The 15,163-nt window shown below is 49.8% G+C and overlaps 1 long non-coding RNA gene across 1 annotated transcript; it reads left to right on the top strand.

Moving 5' to 3' along the window:
* Positions 1-3: 3 nt before the first annotated feature.
* Positions 4-10,629, top strand: LOC115900660. The gene is made up of 2 exons (XR_004060312.1): positions 4-134; positions 10,421-10,629. It is a non-coding gene; the product is annotated as an uncharacterized LOC115900660 (long non-coding RNA).
* The last annotated feature ends 4,534 nt before the right edge of the window (positions 10,630-15,163 follow it).

Consider the following 15,163-nt stretch of genomic DNA (forward strand, 5'->3'; position numbering starts at 1 on the left):
GAGTGGCGGTCATCCCCATTTCACAGAGAAGGACCGAGTCCTGGAAAGGAAGGCGCGCGCCAGCGTGCACACGGCTGAGCCTGGACTCCGAGCCTGGTCTTTCTTTGCTCCGCCTGCTGGGAACGAGTGTGAAGGTGAGGGAGGGCCCCCCAGCTGGGGCTTCAGGAATTAGGCTCCCTGGTGCTGTGGGAGGGGCTGGGGGCTGAGCCAAGCCTCCCAAGCTTGGGCCTGGCCATTCAGGAATGTGACCTGAGGTCCCAGGGCTCAGACCCACTTCTGACCTGCCTTCCTCATCCCCTTTTCAGGAAAGGCCTGTTGCCAAAGACTTCCTTGTGAACATCCACACTGGGCTTTGGATCAGCTTCCACTGGCGTCCCCTCACTGACCCCAGGCCTTGGGGCGTGGGCCAGGCACCTGTGTGCTAGCCAGAGGCACTGACCGTCCTCCTCCCAGGACCTGCCTCCCTGGGCCGGGCAGCCACGAGATCCCGTTGCGGGGTGAGGAGACACCGCAGGCTCTGGGGCTGTAACTTGGCATTTTCTCAGGTGTCATGGTTAGAGGGACTGCCTGCCCTTCTCCTTCTGCACTGGTCGCCCCACCCACTAGTCCCCCAGTGTCTGCCCTGCGGCAGGGGCTGCCTGGGCGTCAGGTGCCACCTGGGCAGGGCACAAACTGGCCTCAGGGATGGGTCCCATGGGCCATCCATCCTACAGGGGGAGGGATGAGGGAGGAGCTAAGAGCTGACGCCAGTGGGCCGCAGCCTCCACCTGGAGCCGCGTGCGGGGAGGTTCCACTTCCAGGCAGCTCCTGGAAAAGGCAGGTGGCTGCTGCCCTCCGGAGTCCATGATGGGTACTGCACCTACGAGGCCCAGCTTGCCGGAGGGAGCTGGGGTGTCCCGGAGCGTTGACCCTTGAGGGGACTGAGGTGCAGTGGGGTCACTGAGGCCCCGTGGGGGGACGGAAGCCTTGCATCAGGCCACTCAGTGGGACCCAGGTTCCTGATTCCCACTGAGTACTTTCCTGTAAAACCCTCTTTCAGAAGCTGCCTCCGAGTTACCCCCAACTCCACACCTTCTGTCCAGGCCCTGCTTGGCCCGTCCAGCCACCTTGGGTCTGGCTCTGTCTCTCCATGTCCTGCTGGCTCCTGGAGGCCACTCAGCGTGTGCTTAAGACAGTCCCTTTGCTGGGGATGTCACCTGAGCTGGTGGCAGGACCTCTCTGTGCCTCTGTCACCTCCGCTGTAAATGAGGGCCTGATGATGACCCAGGAGATCGCCCTGGCACGAGGCCCAAGGGAGAGGTTGGAAGGAACCAGCTTGGAGACTTAAGGGGCTGGCAAGGAGAAAGAGACTTCGGGGAGGCCTGCCAGCGGGGTAGGCCGTGGCACTCTCTGCACCTCTGTGGTGGGATCCAGAGCCTGTGGCTCAGCCGTGTGTGTTGCCTGCCCTGGGGGCCTTCCCCTCTCACGTAACCGGCAGGGGAGAAGATGTGGATCCCCCAAGCTTAACAGCCACTGGGCATTGCTACAGGGTGGGCAGCGCTCTGGCCGGGCACTGGTGTGCCAGCCAGAGAGCACACCTCTGTCTGCAGGAACAGAGCTCCTTCCCTGCGGCTTGAGGTGGCCTGAGCTCCTGCAGGCCTTGCTTTGAGTTTTCCAAGCTTTTGCTCAGCCACTGGGGCCACAGCACAGACAGCCCGTGGCCTTAGGTGGTGCCTGAGGCCGGCATCCCCATGGGAGGCCTTTTGGCTTGACCTTCCAGGGTAGGTGCCCAGGGCTGAGGGTGAGCTGAGGCTGCTGGGCAGGTTTGTCCTCCCTGCCGGGCTGCGTGGGCAGTGCTCCCACTTGCTCCTCTTCCTCTCTGGGGCCCTAAGGAGCACACGGGGTGGACGGAAGGTCATGACAGCCCTCAGTTCTCAGGCCCTCAATGCTGGGCTGCCCTGTTACCCACTGTAGTTCCATGGGTGTCCTGTCCCACCCATAGGCAGCTGGGAAAGCGCCCCAAGGGTGTGGCTGTGAGTGGGACGGAGGACAGAGATGCCTCTGTACTGGGTGGGTGGAGGCCCATGGCTGGGGGGGCCGGGCTGGTGGGGAGAAGGTTGGGTTTGAGGAGCAAATGCCCCTCCTCCTTGTACCCTAAAATAGCAGGTGGTCATTACTTCCCATTAAACACCTACTATGTGCCAGCCTCATGCTGAGGGCCTTGCATGCGTCATCTTAGTGAATTCTTATGGAAACCACCTCAGATGTCATTGTTGTCCCCACTTAACTGAGATGAGAAATGTTTTGCCCTTGTTACCTGGCTGGTAAGTGACCCAGCCGAAGTGAGAGCCCAGGTCTGTCTGACGCCAAAGCCCAGGATCCCTAGTCATCATTAGGGACCATTTCTGGTTTACAAAGACATGCATATAGTCTTTATATTTTTATATAAAAATATATAAAAGCAACTCCATGTATCTTGCCCAAGTTGAGAATTTAAAACATGTCAGGTGTTTTGGCCATGACGAAGTAGTCGGTACCAGACTTATCTGTCACCACAAACAACTCGAACACGGAACAAAAAATATGAGAACCAGCTGTTTCTAACACTGGACAACAGGTGCAGAGACAGAAGGCAAATAAGCCTTTGGCCGAGAGAACCTGGTGGCCTCACTGGGCTGCAGGGGACAGAGTTGGGAAACCAAGGAGGCCAAGGACTATGGACAGAGTCCTGGAGAGAAGGCAGCAGTGCAGTGGAACCCCCAAAATCCCTACAAGAGTCCACTTGAGCCTTTGGCTGAATACTGAACTGTGCATAAGCAGAGTAAGATTCCAGGAAGCCAGGGACCAATGGTGACCAGGGAGCTCTGTGAGCAGAGTGACACCAGAGTTCACACCAGGCCAGGGGACGCTGGAATGATGGCCACCGGGAGCCAGAATTCACACCAGGCAGGGGACGCTGGAACGCTGGCCACAGGGAACCAGAGTTCATACCAGGCAGAGAATGCTGGGATGCCAGCCACTGGGAGTCAGAGTTCACACCAGGCCAGGGAACGCTGGAATGCCGGCCACCGGGAGCCAGAGTTTACACCAGGCAGGGGATGCTGGAATGCCGGCCACCGGGAGCCAGAGTTCACACGAGGCAGGGGATGCTGGAACATCAGCCACCAGGAAGGAAGAGCCCTCCCTGACTATCTGTCACTGACCTCAGCTGCTTGGGAGTCTGAGGTAGGAGGATCGCTTGAGCCTGGGGAGGACAAGGCTCCAGTGAGCTATGATCAAGCCACTGTACTTCAGCCTGGGTGACAGACCAAGACTGTCTCAAAAAATGAATGGCTGAAAAATTTCCAAATGTGATAAAAACCCGTAGATCCGCAGATCCAAGAACCTCAAAGCAATGGAGAGTAAGTACAAAGAAGTCAAAGCAGCATATGTACAAAGTAGACCACACCACAGTACCTCATAATGAAATGGCTGAAAACGAGGGACAGAGGGAAAGAATCTTGACCACCCAGAATGTTCAGTAGATACCAAGAAGGCCATGTCCTAGGTGAAGGGCTGAAGTAATCCTAGGGTGACAGCGCCTCTAGACATGACCTAACGAAGAGGGTTCAAAACAAGTCCCGAAAGGACCAGGCTGATCCACAAATGCGTTAACTGCATCAGCATAACCCTCAACAGCCTTTTTTTTTTTTTTTTTGAGACGGAGTCTCGCTCTGTTGCCCAGGCTGGAGTGCAGTGGCCGGATCTCAGCTCACTGCAAGCTCCGTCTCCCGGGTTCCCGCCATTCTCCTGCCTCAGCCTCCCGAGTAGCTGGGACTACAGGCACCCGCCACCTCGCCTGGCTAGCTTTTTGTATTTTTTTAGTAGAGACGGGGTTTCACCGTGTTAGCCAGGATGGTCTCGATCTCCTGACCTCGTGATCCGCCCGTCTCAGCCTCCCAAAGTGCTGGGATTACAGGCTTGAGCCACCGCGCCCCGCCAACCCTCAACATTCTTGAAAAGAAGGCCAATAAAATCCAGAAACTGAAACAATTTGACATTTACAACCTCCAGCACTGAATGCAAAATTACTAGACATGTGAAGAAGCAGGAACAGGAACTTGTGACAGATAATTGGGAAAAAAATCAGTCAATAGAAACAGACCCAGAAATGACACGGATGACAGGGTTCACAGAGAAGGCCTTGAAAACAACCATCAAAAATACGCCCAAGGATCAACTGGGCGCAGTGCTGCACGCCTGTGATCCCAGCACTTCGGAAGGCTGAGATGGTGAGTTGCTTGAGTCCATGCTGCAGGCCTGTGATCCCAGCACTTCGGAAGGCTGAGATGGTGAGTTGCTTGAGTCCATGCTGCAGGCCTGTGATCCCAGCACTTCGGAAGGCTGAGATGGTGAGTTGCTTGAGTCCATGCTGCACGCCTGTGATCCCAGCACTTCGGAAGGCTGAGATGGTGGGTTGCTTGAGTCCATGCTGCACGCCTGTGATCCCAGCACTTCGGAAGGCTGAGATGGTGGGTTGCTTGAGTCCATGCTGCACGCCTGTGATCCCAGCACTTCGGAAGGCTGAGATGGTGGGTTGCTTGAGTCCATGCTGCACGCCTGTGATCCCAGCACTTCGGAAGGCTGAGATGGTGGGTTGCTTGAGTCCATGCTGCACGCCTGTGATCCCAGCACTTCGGAAGGCTGAGATGGTGGGTTGCTTGAGTCCATGCTGCACGCCTGTGATCCCAGCACTTCGGAAGGCTGAGATGGTGGGTTGCTTGAGTCCATGCTGCACGCCTGTGATCCCAGCACTTCGGAAGGCTGAGATGGTGGGTTGCTTGAGTCCATGCTGCACGCCTGTGATCCCAGCACTTCGGAAGGCTGAGCTGGTGGGTTGCTTGAGTCCATGCTGCACGCCTGTGATCCCAGCACTTCGGAAGCCTGAGATGGTGGGTTGCTTGAGTCCATGCTGCACGCCTGTGATCCCAGCACTTCGGAAGCCTGAGATGGTGAGTTGCTTGAGTCCATGCTGCACGCCTGTGATCCCAGCACTTCGGAAGGCTGAGATGGTGAGTTGCTTGAGTCCAGGAGTTCAAGACAAGCCTGGGCAACATGGTGAAACCCCATCTCTACAAAAAATACAAAAAATTAGCCAGGCGAGATACTTGGGAGACTGGGGTGGGAGGATCAATTGAGCCTGGGATTTGGAGGCTGCAGTGAGCTGAGCTCGCACCACTGCACTCCAGCCTGGGCAACAGAGCCACACCCTATCTCAAAAAAAAAATTTATCTATCTATCTATCTATCTATCTATCTACCTACCTACCTACCTACCTACCTCTTCAAGGATTTATAGGAAACCATGATCATAGTCAAAGGAGAGATGGAAAGTATAATAAGGAATCAAATGGAAATTCTAAAGATGAAAATATACAATGTATGAAACAAAAGATCTACTGGATGAGATTAACAGCAGATTAAACTACTGAGTAAACTTGAAGCCAGGATAATACAAGTTACTCGAACTGAAGCATGCAGAGGAAAAACCAGGTGAAAAGGAAGAAACAGAGCCTTGTTAACCTGTGAGACAGCATCAGGCATCAGGCAGTCTAACAATATGTGTAACTGGAGGACCAGAAATGGGGGAGGGGGAGGGGAGAAAATATGTTTAAAGAAATGGCTGAGCTCAGTGGCTCACACCTGTAATCCCAGCACTTTAGGACACTGAAGTGGATGGATCACTTGAGGCCAGAAGTTTGAGACAAGCCTGGGCAACATGGTGAAACCCTGTCTCTACTAAAAATACAAAAATTGGTTGGGCATGGTGGTGCATGCCTGTAGTCCCAGCTACTTGGGAGACTGAGGTGGGAGGATTGCTTGAGTCCAGGGAGGTCAAGGCTCCAGTGAGCCGTGGCTGGGCCACTGTACTCCAGCCTGGGTGACAGACCAAAGCTCTGTCTTATTAAAAAAAACAAAAACAAAAGAATGGCTGAAAATTTTTCAGATATGATAAAAACTCGTAGGTCCACAGATCCAAGAACGTGAAAATGAAATAGAGTAAGTGCAAAGATGTCAAAGCAGCACACATACAAAGCAGACCACACCAAGGTACCTCATAATGAAATGGCTGAAAACCAGTGACAGAGGGAAAAATCACAAGGGAATAAAGACAAAAATAACTGCTGGCTTGTCATCGGAAACACTGAAAGCTGAGAGAACTAGAACAACATCAAGAAAACAAAACTGTCAACCAAGATGTCCATTTCTCATGAAAATATCCTTCAAAAATGAAAGGAGAATAAAGACATTTTAAGGCAAATGCTGGGAAAATGCATCGCCAGTAGACCTATACGATAAGAAATGTCAAAGGAATTTTTTCAGGCTAAAAGAAAATGATATCAGATATAAATTCAGGTCTGCACAAGGAGTAGAAACCCACTGGAAATGGCAAATATGTCGATAAATGGGAGAGGCGTTTTTTCTGTGCTTCAAAACATTCCTTTTTTTTTTTCTTTTTTCTTTGAGATGGAGTCTCACTCTGTCACCCAGACTAGAGTGTAGTGGCATGATCTCAGCTCACTGCAACTTCCACCTCCTGGGTTCAAGTGGTCCTCCTGCCTCAGCCTCCCGAGTAGCTGGGACTACAAGCATGCACCATCATGCCTGGCTAATTTTTGTATCTTTTTAATAGAGATGGGGTTTCACTGTGCTGGCCAGGCTGGTCTTGAACTCTTGACCTTGTGATCTGCCTGCCTTGGCCTCCTAAAGTGCTGGGATTACAGGTGTAAACCACCACACCCGGCCCAAAATATTTCTTTAAAAGATCAGAGACTAATGTGAAAATAACGACCGTGTATTATCAAATTTATATGTAAAAGTGAAATATATTACAGTAAAAGCACAAAAGGCAGGAGGAGAGAATAGAAATATACCAGAGTAAAGTTTGTATATTTTACAGTGAGTATAATATCACTTAAAGATAGATAATGATAAAGATAAATACTGAAAACTCTAAATCAGACACTAAAAATTAAGGTGAGGAGCTATAGCTAATAAGTCCAGGGAGAAGAGAGAATTGAATCCTAGAAAATACTCATCCAAAAGAAGGCAGGGGAACAGAAACAACGACGAAAACCAGATCTGACAAACAGAAAACAAATAGCAAGATGGTAGCCTATATCTAACCATATCAATAATTATATTAAATGTGAATGGATTAAACACACCAATTAAAAGGTAGAGATTGTCAGATTGGATCAAAAGCAAGACCCAGTGATATGATGCTTATTAGATAGGGTGATTCAAATATAAAGAAACAGGTAGGATGAAAGTAAGAGGAAAGTAAAAGATATGCATGCAAATACTAGTCACAAGAAAGCAGGCATGTTTCTGCTAATAGTAGACAATAGCATATTTCAGAATAAGAATTTTCCATGGGGAAATATGTAATAATAAAGGATTCAGTTGGTCAAGAAGATAGTCCTATGTGCCTATGCACACAATAACAGTTTCAAAATACACACAAGAGCAGATGACCACTGACCAGTCTGAAAGGAAACCGGACCCACAGTTATAGTTGAAGGTTTCAACACTTGCTCTCAACAACTGATAGGAGACTAGATAGAAAAATCACCAAAGGTATAAAACACGTGACCAACCCTGTCAACCAACTTGACCTAATTGACATTTATAGAGCCCTGTATGGACTATGTGAACTCCAGAATTCATATTGTTTTCAAGTACACATGAAATATACACCAAGACAGACCACATGTTAGGCCATAAAACATGCCTGCATACATTTAAAATGACTGAAATCCCACAGAGTATGTTTTCTGACAACACAATTAAATTAGAAACCAATCACAAAATGATATCTGAAAAATTCTTAAATATTTGGAAATTAATGCACTTTTAAGAAACCTGAAGGTCACAGAAGGAATTGCAGGAGAAATTAGAAAATATTTGAACTGAATTATAATGAAAATACATAATATGAAAATGTGTGGACTGCCCTTAATGTGGTGCTTAGAGGGAAACTGATGACTTTGAATGCTTATTGGAAAAGAAGACATGTTGAAAATTGATCTAAGCTTCCATCTTTAAGTGAAAAAAAAACTAGGGCAAACTAAAGCCAAAGTAAATTAAAAAATAATAAATCGACGGAAATCAGTACCATAGACAATAATAGAGAAAATCAATAAAATAAAAGGCTACCTTTGAAAAGATCAATAAAATCGATAATACTAGATTACAAAAGAAAGAGATAAGGCTCAAATTACCAATATCAGGAGAGAAAGAGGGCCACTGCTACTGATCTTGCAGACATTAAAATAAGAAAATATTCTGAGTAACATTTTGCTAATAGATTCAATCGCTTAGATGAAACGGCCATGTTTTTTTTTTTTTTTTTTTTTTTTTTTTTTTGAGACAGAGTCTTGCTGTGTCCCAGGCTGGAGTGCAGTGGCACAATCTTGGCTCACTGCAAGCTCCGCCTCCCGGGTTCACGCCATTCTCCTGCCTCAGCCTCCTGAGTAGCTGGGACCACAGGCGCCCACCACCACGCCCAGCTAATTTTTTGTATTTTTAGTAGAGACGGAGTTTCACCATGTTAGCCAGGATGGTTTCCATCTCCTGACCTCATGATCCACCCGCCTCGGCCTCCCAAAGTGTTGGGACCACAGGCATGAGGCCATGTTCTTTAAAAGACACAAATCATCAAAACTGGCATAAGAAAAAATAGAAACTCAAAATAGCACTGTATCTATTGAAAACATACAATTTTATATTTTGTTTATTATTACTATTATTAATTTTTGAGACAGGGTCTCACTGTGTCACCCAGGCCAGAGTGCAGTGGTGCAATCATGGCTCAGTGCAGCCTCGACCTCCCAGACTCAAGTAGTCCTCCTACCTCAGCCTTCTGAGTAGCTGGGACCACAGGCATGCACCACACCCAGCTGATTTTTAAATTTGTTGTAGAGACGGGATTTTGTCTTATTGCCCAGGCTGATCTCCTGAGCTCAAGTGATTTGCCAGCCTCAGCCTCCCACAGTGCTGGGATTACAGATGAGAGCCACTGCACAGGGCCTGTTTCTTATTTTTTTATCCCTAAACTTATGGTAAGAATCCTTACTTAAAAAACAAGCAAACAAACAAAAAACCTTTACACAAAGAATACTCCAGGCCCTAATGACAACACTGATGAATTCAGTTAAACATTCAATCAAAAGGAAGAAATAATACCAATCTCACATAACCTCTTTCAGAAACATGAGGAAGAAAAAACATTTCTCAACTCATTTCAAGAGGCCAGTATTGTCCTGACACGAATACTAAAAAGTCACAAGAAAATAAAAGTATAGACTAATATTCCTCATGGACATAGGTATGGAATTATTTTATAAAATATTAAATCCAGCTATTATCTAATCAGTAACATCTCATGATCTAGTGAGGCTTATCTTAGGAATGCAAGGTTGGCTTAATATTTGAAAATCAGTCAGTGGCCAGCACTTTGGGAGGCCGAAGCAGGTGGATCACCTGAGGTCAGGGGTTCAAGACCAGCCTACCCAACATGATGAAAACCCATTTCTACTAAAAATACAAAAAATGAGCCAGGCATGGTGGTGGGCACCTGTAATCCCAGCTGCTCAGGAGGCTGAGGCAGGAAAATTACTGGAACCTGGGAGGTGCAGGTTGCAGTGAACCAAGATTGCATCACTGCACTCCAGCTTGGGTGATAAAAACTCCATCTCAAAAAAAAGAAATTCAGTCAGTGTAATTTGCCACATTACCAGACTAAAGGAGAAAAATCATATAACTTTTCAATAGGTGAAGAAAAAGCATTTGACTCAACCGAATGCTTATTAAAAAAAAAATCTAGGCTGGGCGTGGTGGGTTACACCTGTAATCCTAGCACTTTAGGAGGCTGAGGTGGGTGGATCACAAAGTCAGGAGATTGAGACCATCCTGGCTAACATGGTGAAACCCCGTCTCTACTAAAAATACAAAAAAAAAAAAAAAATTAGCTGGAGGAGGTGGTGGGCACCTGTAGCCCTAGTTACTCGGGAGACTGTGGCAGGAGAATGGTGTGAACCCGGGAGGCAGAGCTTGCAGTGAGCCGAGATCGCGCCACTGTACTCCAGCCTGGGTGACAGAGCAAGACTCTGTCTCAAATAAATAAATAAATACAATACAATACAATAAAAATCTCAGTGATGTAGAAATGGAAGGTCACTTGCTCAGTGTCATAAAGGGTACCTGATAGCTCACAGCAGACCTGATGCTGGAGAATGGATGACTTTCTCTTTGGGATCTTGAGCCTGGCAAGGAAGTCCACTCAGCACTGCCAGTCAACACTGGCCTGGCTTGTGCAGTGAGGCAACAAAACGTAAAACAGGATGTAACAGTAACTGTCTTGTTCTCTCTGTCTTCTCTCTGTCTCTGTCACTCTGCAGGTGACCTGAACGTGATTTAGAGAACCCTGAAGTGTCTACAACTGCACATAAAATGGAAGCCCACCCTCCAAGCCTGTTCACTCCCCCGGCCCCCAGCCCACCACCTCCCTTTCTTTCTAGAAGAAACCACAACTCGGAATTTGGTATTTATCCATCTCATACCACATTTTTGTTCCCTTGCTATGGGCATATGTAACCATCAAAGCCTACAGCGCTGCTCTGTGTGTTTTTAAACTCTTTGAATGATATCAAGCAGAAAATCTGCTCAGAAGCTCTGTGCTGACTGGGAGGGGCTGGAAGTAGGCATACCCCAAAGGCCTGGGGCCAGGCAAGGCTGGGAGCCCACAGCACTGGCCCTCAGCAAAGCCAAGACCCTTTCTGCTCCTTGCCACCCACCCTTCCACCCCGCCCCATGCCCCCAGTCTCGAGGACCCACTGGGCTTGCTGCTGGTCAGCTTGTGCTTCAGTGGGGGAAGAGCCTCTTCAAGGATAGGATGACTGGCTGGCCTAGGAGTGTAGGTCTTAGGGTAGGGGAAGCCTGGGTGAGCCTAGGAGTGTAGGTCTAGGGGAGTGGGGAGCCTGGGTGAGAAGTGCTGCTTTCAGCTGCACCAGGGCCTCCAGGAACCGCAGCTCCACGATAGACCCCAGCCTTAAAGTGGGGATGGGCGGGACACACAGGTTTTGATAAATGAGGTTAATCGAGGCACAATTTACGTGCAGTAAAATCACCCTTTTAAAATGTACAGTGAGATGAGTTTTAATGAATGTATACCTGTGTAACCACCATCATGATACAGGATGTGTCCGTCGCTCTAGAAGTCTTGCTGTGCCCATTGCAGTAAGTCCCCTGGCCCTGCGCCCCCGGCGTGGATCTGTGCCCCATCCTGTAGCTTTGCCTTTTCCAGACGCCGGTTGCACAGAAGTCTCCAGCGCGTGGCTCCCTTCACTGGCACACTGGCTTAGAGATTCCGCCGTGTGGCTTTGAGGCCCGCACCAGCGGCTGTGCCGTCATTGCTGAGCGGTCTTCCTTCCAATGGATGCATCACTGTTTTCAGAGGCGAAGTGGACCAAAGGCCGGACCATGTGCAGAACTAGAGCACACACACTCAGCAATAAGAAAGTGCCCACCTGAACAGACCCCTCACAGAGAAGATCTGCGGAAGGCACTGAAGCAGTGGGGAGACACTCCACATGGCATCATTAGGCGGCTGCAAATTAAAGCCCCCGTGGGATGCTGGTACACGCCTGTTAGAATGGCCCAAATCCAGAGCACAGGCGATGCCACGTGCTGGTGAGGATGTGGAGCAACAGGAACCCTCCTTCGTGACTGATGGGAATGCAAAACGGTACAGCCATTCTGGAAGACTCTGGTGTTTTCTTACAAATGTAAACACACTTTCATCATAGGACACAGAAATCATAGTCCTTTTCACCCAAAGGAGTTGAAAACGTATCCAAACAAAAACCTTTATAGTGGCTTCCGAAACTTGGAAGCTAGCACGATGTCCTTCAGTAGGTGAGTGGTTAAACAAACTGTGGTCCATCCAGCCAGTGGAATATCTTTCAGTGCTAAAAGACATGGGTGATCAACCCATGAAAAGACATGAAGGAGGCTGGGTGCGGTGGCTCATGCCTGTAATCCCAGCACTTTGGGAGGCCGAGGTGGGTGAATCACCTGAGGTCGGGAGTTTGAGACGAGCCTGATTAACATGGTGAAACCCCATCTCTACTAAAAATACAAAAATTAGCCAGGTGGGGTGGAGCATGCCTGTAATCCCAGCTACCCAGGAGGCTGAGGCAGGATAATTACTGGAACCCGGGAAGCAGAGGCTGCAGTGAGCCGAGATGACGTCACTGCACTCCAGCCTGGGCCACAAAGCGAGACTCTCTCTCAGAAAAAGAAAAGGAAAAGAAAGTACCTGAAGGCATCTTAAATGGATATTTCTAAGTGAAAGAGGCCAATCTGAAAAGGCTACATACACACTGTGTGATTCCAACGACATGACATTCTGGCCAGGGCAATGCTGTGGAGAATAAAAAGGTCGGGTTGCCTGGGTTGCAGGGAGGGGGGGATGAAGAGGCAGAGCCCAGAGGATTTTTGAGGCAGTGAAACCCAGCTGTATGACACTGATGTGGGGAATCCGCGCCAGTCCACGTTGGTCAAAACCCATCGAATGTACTCCAAGAATGAACCCCGACGGGGACTGTGGGTGAGGACGTGTGGATGCAGGCTCATCTGCTGAGATGGGGGACGGTGATAATGGGGGAGGCTGTGTATGTGTGGGGGCTGGGAGCACATGGCCATCTCTGCACCTTCTGATTGATTTTATTGTGAACTAAAACTGCTCTAATAATGACATTTTATTTTAAAAAAACACCACCACTCTGGCTCACAGGCTGCAGCAATGAAAAGCACTAACGTCTGCCACAGCGAGCCCCCAAATGGCCAACACTTGATGAGCAACTGGCGGCCTGCCTAAGTTTTGTCCCCACTTCAATTCATATTCCAACTCTTCACAGGCCCCTCCCTAATCCCGAAGGACACCTGCTTCTGGTCAGCCGCCTCTAGCTCCCCAGGCCAACAGCCTCCATCGGGGCTCACCTGGAGCCTTCCCATCTCTACCCTGAAGCTTCCCAGCCCCTTGCCTGCCTTGGAGGCTCTGCCATGCAGGCCATGGCGGCCGGCTCTCTTGCTACAGCAAGCTCTGAGTAAGCGGCCTCTGCCTGTTCTCATTTGGAAGGTCTTTGTTCCTTTGCATAGTCCCTGCAGGCACCAGTGGGTGGATGTTTGGGTCCTTTCCGGCTTGGGGCTGTGATGACAAGGCTGCTGTGGGCGCTGGTGCACAGATCTTACATGGATGAGTGCCTGCTATTCACTGCGTCTTAAAGCTGGACCCTGCTCTGTCCTTGCCTCTCTGACTTCCTGGAGCCTCCGGGTGGCCTGATGGGCTCAGGAATCCAGGACCACGTACCCCAACGCGGGACAGAGGAAGAGCCAGCCCCCTCCCTCGGGCTCTTGGGTGGGCCTCGGTGCCTCTTTGGGGTTCGGATCATGCCTGGGCTCTGCTTGTCATCTCAGAATTTCTTTCTCTTATTTCCTGGAACTGGGGGAGTGAATTCCATCCGGCTTCCTTGTCCTGAATGAGGGCCAAGGCTTGTGGGAGACATTGTCCCGCCGCGGAGAGCCCGGACCCTTCCATCAGCAGGGATGGCAGCCGGGCTCAGGGCTGGTGGCTGCCTCTATCCCAGAGTCCCCCTTGAGCAACTTATGCTGCGGGACACCCTTCTCTGGGCACCTCTGTCTGTACAAAAGCCACCCTCGTTCTGGCCATTTTACCCTGAATGAGGACACACTTTGATTTTTGGGAGGCTTTTGCTGCCATGAGAATTAAGGTTAATGCTTCTCAAAATAGCTTCTCTGCAAATAACTGACAAGCTCACTTGGCCCAAAATGAATCTGAAGGGGAATTAAAAAGCATCTCTTTTCCCAGAAAACAGATTCCTCATTGACACATTTTTTTTTCTCCTGTTGATTTTTCCCTGTTTCCAAAATGGAGCCTTTTTCCTCCGTCTTTTATGCGAGGAACCGGCCGCAGGAAGACAAAGTCCACTTGTCAGCAATATTCTGTGAGTCTCTGTTCTCTTTCCCTCTGGGGTCGCCCTGACAATAGGGCCATTATCAGATAGCTCCCTTATTCCATAGATTTTTCCTCTCCCCTCTGGGGCTAATGAGGAGAAAGTTTGCCAGGCTGAACAAAGATGGGAAGGGTTTTCACTCGTGGAGCCCAGGGTGGCCAGCTCCAGGGAAGAGCCATTATGAGGAGGTTGTGTACTGTCATTCGATTGCTGTGAGTGACTTTTGGGAGCAGGGCCATCCATCAGTTCTGTGATTCACATAATTTGTCCTCTGAGAGCGGAAACGTGTTTCCCAGAGAGAAGCCCTTCAAGCTGTCTCTGGGCCTCAGGCTCCCGGGGCCAAGCCCACATCTGACTGAGGGGGCTTAAGATCTCACCGACGCTTCGTGAATCACATCGGGAAGGGAAGGAACCTAGAAATATTGAAAGGCATTGCCCCTGCTAGTCCAGCACTGTGAACACTTCACGTGGTGTTGTTAAGAACATAAAAATGCTCAACACCCCAGACTCGGGTCTGGGATCTTGTTCTGAGATCAGCCTCTGCCTGTGCCCGTTTGGCTGCCACCAGGAACTGCCGTTGAGGACCCCAGCCCCCCCGCTTCCCTTTACCTACATTAGAGCCTTCTCTGGCCGCTCAGTGGACTTGGGGGGCCCTGGTGATCCCAGAATCCATGCTGAGTAATGGCCCTCACAGCAAGCCACCGATTCACTCATCCCATCATTCATTCATGCAAGCAGCCTTCTCCCAGGCATGGGCCCCAAGCCAGGCTTTGGGGACCGAGAGATGAATCAGGGTGCCCCCAGGAGTCCTCACAGCCCCAAATCCAGTGCATGTTGTATTTTTGGACTCAGTGGACGGAGGCTAAGGGGTACCCTGCGTGACCTGGGGTCTGAAGGTACCAGTCTACGGGAGGCTTAGAATCCCTGAGCACTTCAGCTGTGCTGGAGGAAGCTGAGATATTTCCCTGCCTGTAAAAAAGCTGCCTACAGCTGCCTCTCCTTACACAAATGCAAAGGGATAGATATGGGGGTGTCAGACGGGCAGCCCAGGGCTCTTGGCGTGTGGAAGAGGCGCTGCCCAGCCCCCTCCCGTGTGGTCTGGCAGGT

This window comes from Rhinopithecus roxellana, chromosome 12 (genome assembly GCF_007565055.1).
Source record: "Rhinopithecus roxellana isolate Shanxi Qingling chromosome 12, ASM756505v1, whole genome shotgun sequence".
Classification (NCBI taxonomy): Eukaryota; Metazoa; Chordata; class Mammalia; order Primates; family Cercopithecidae; genus Rhinopithecus; species Rhinopithecus roxellana.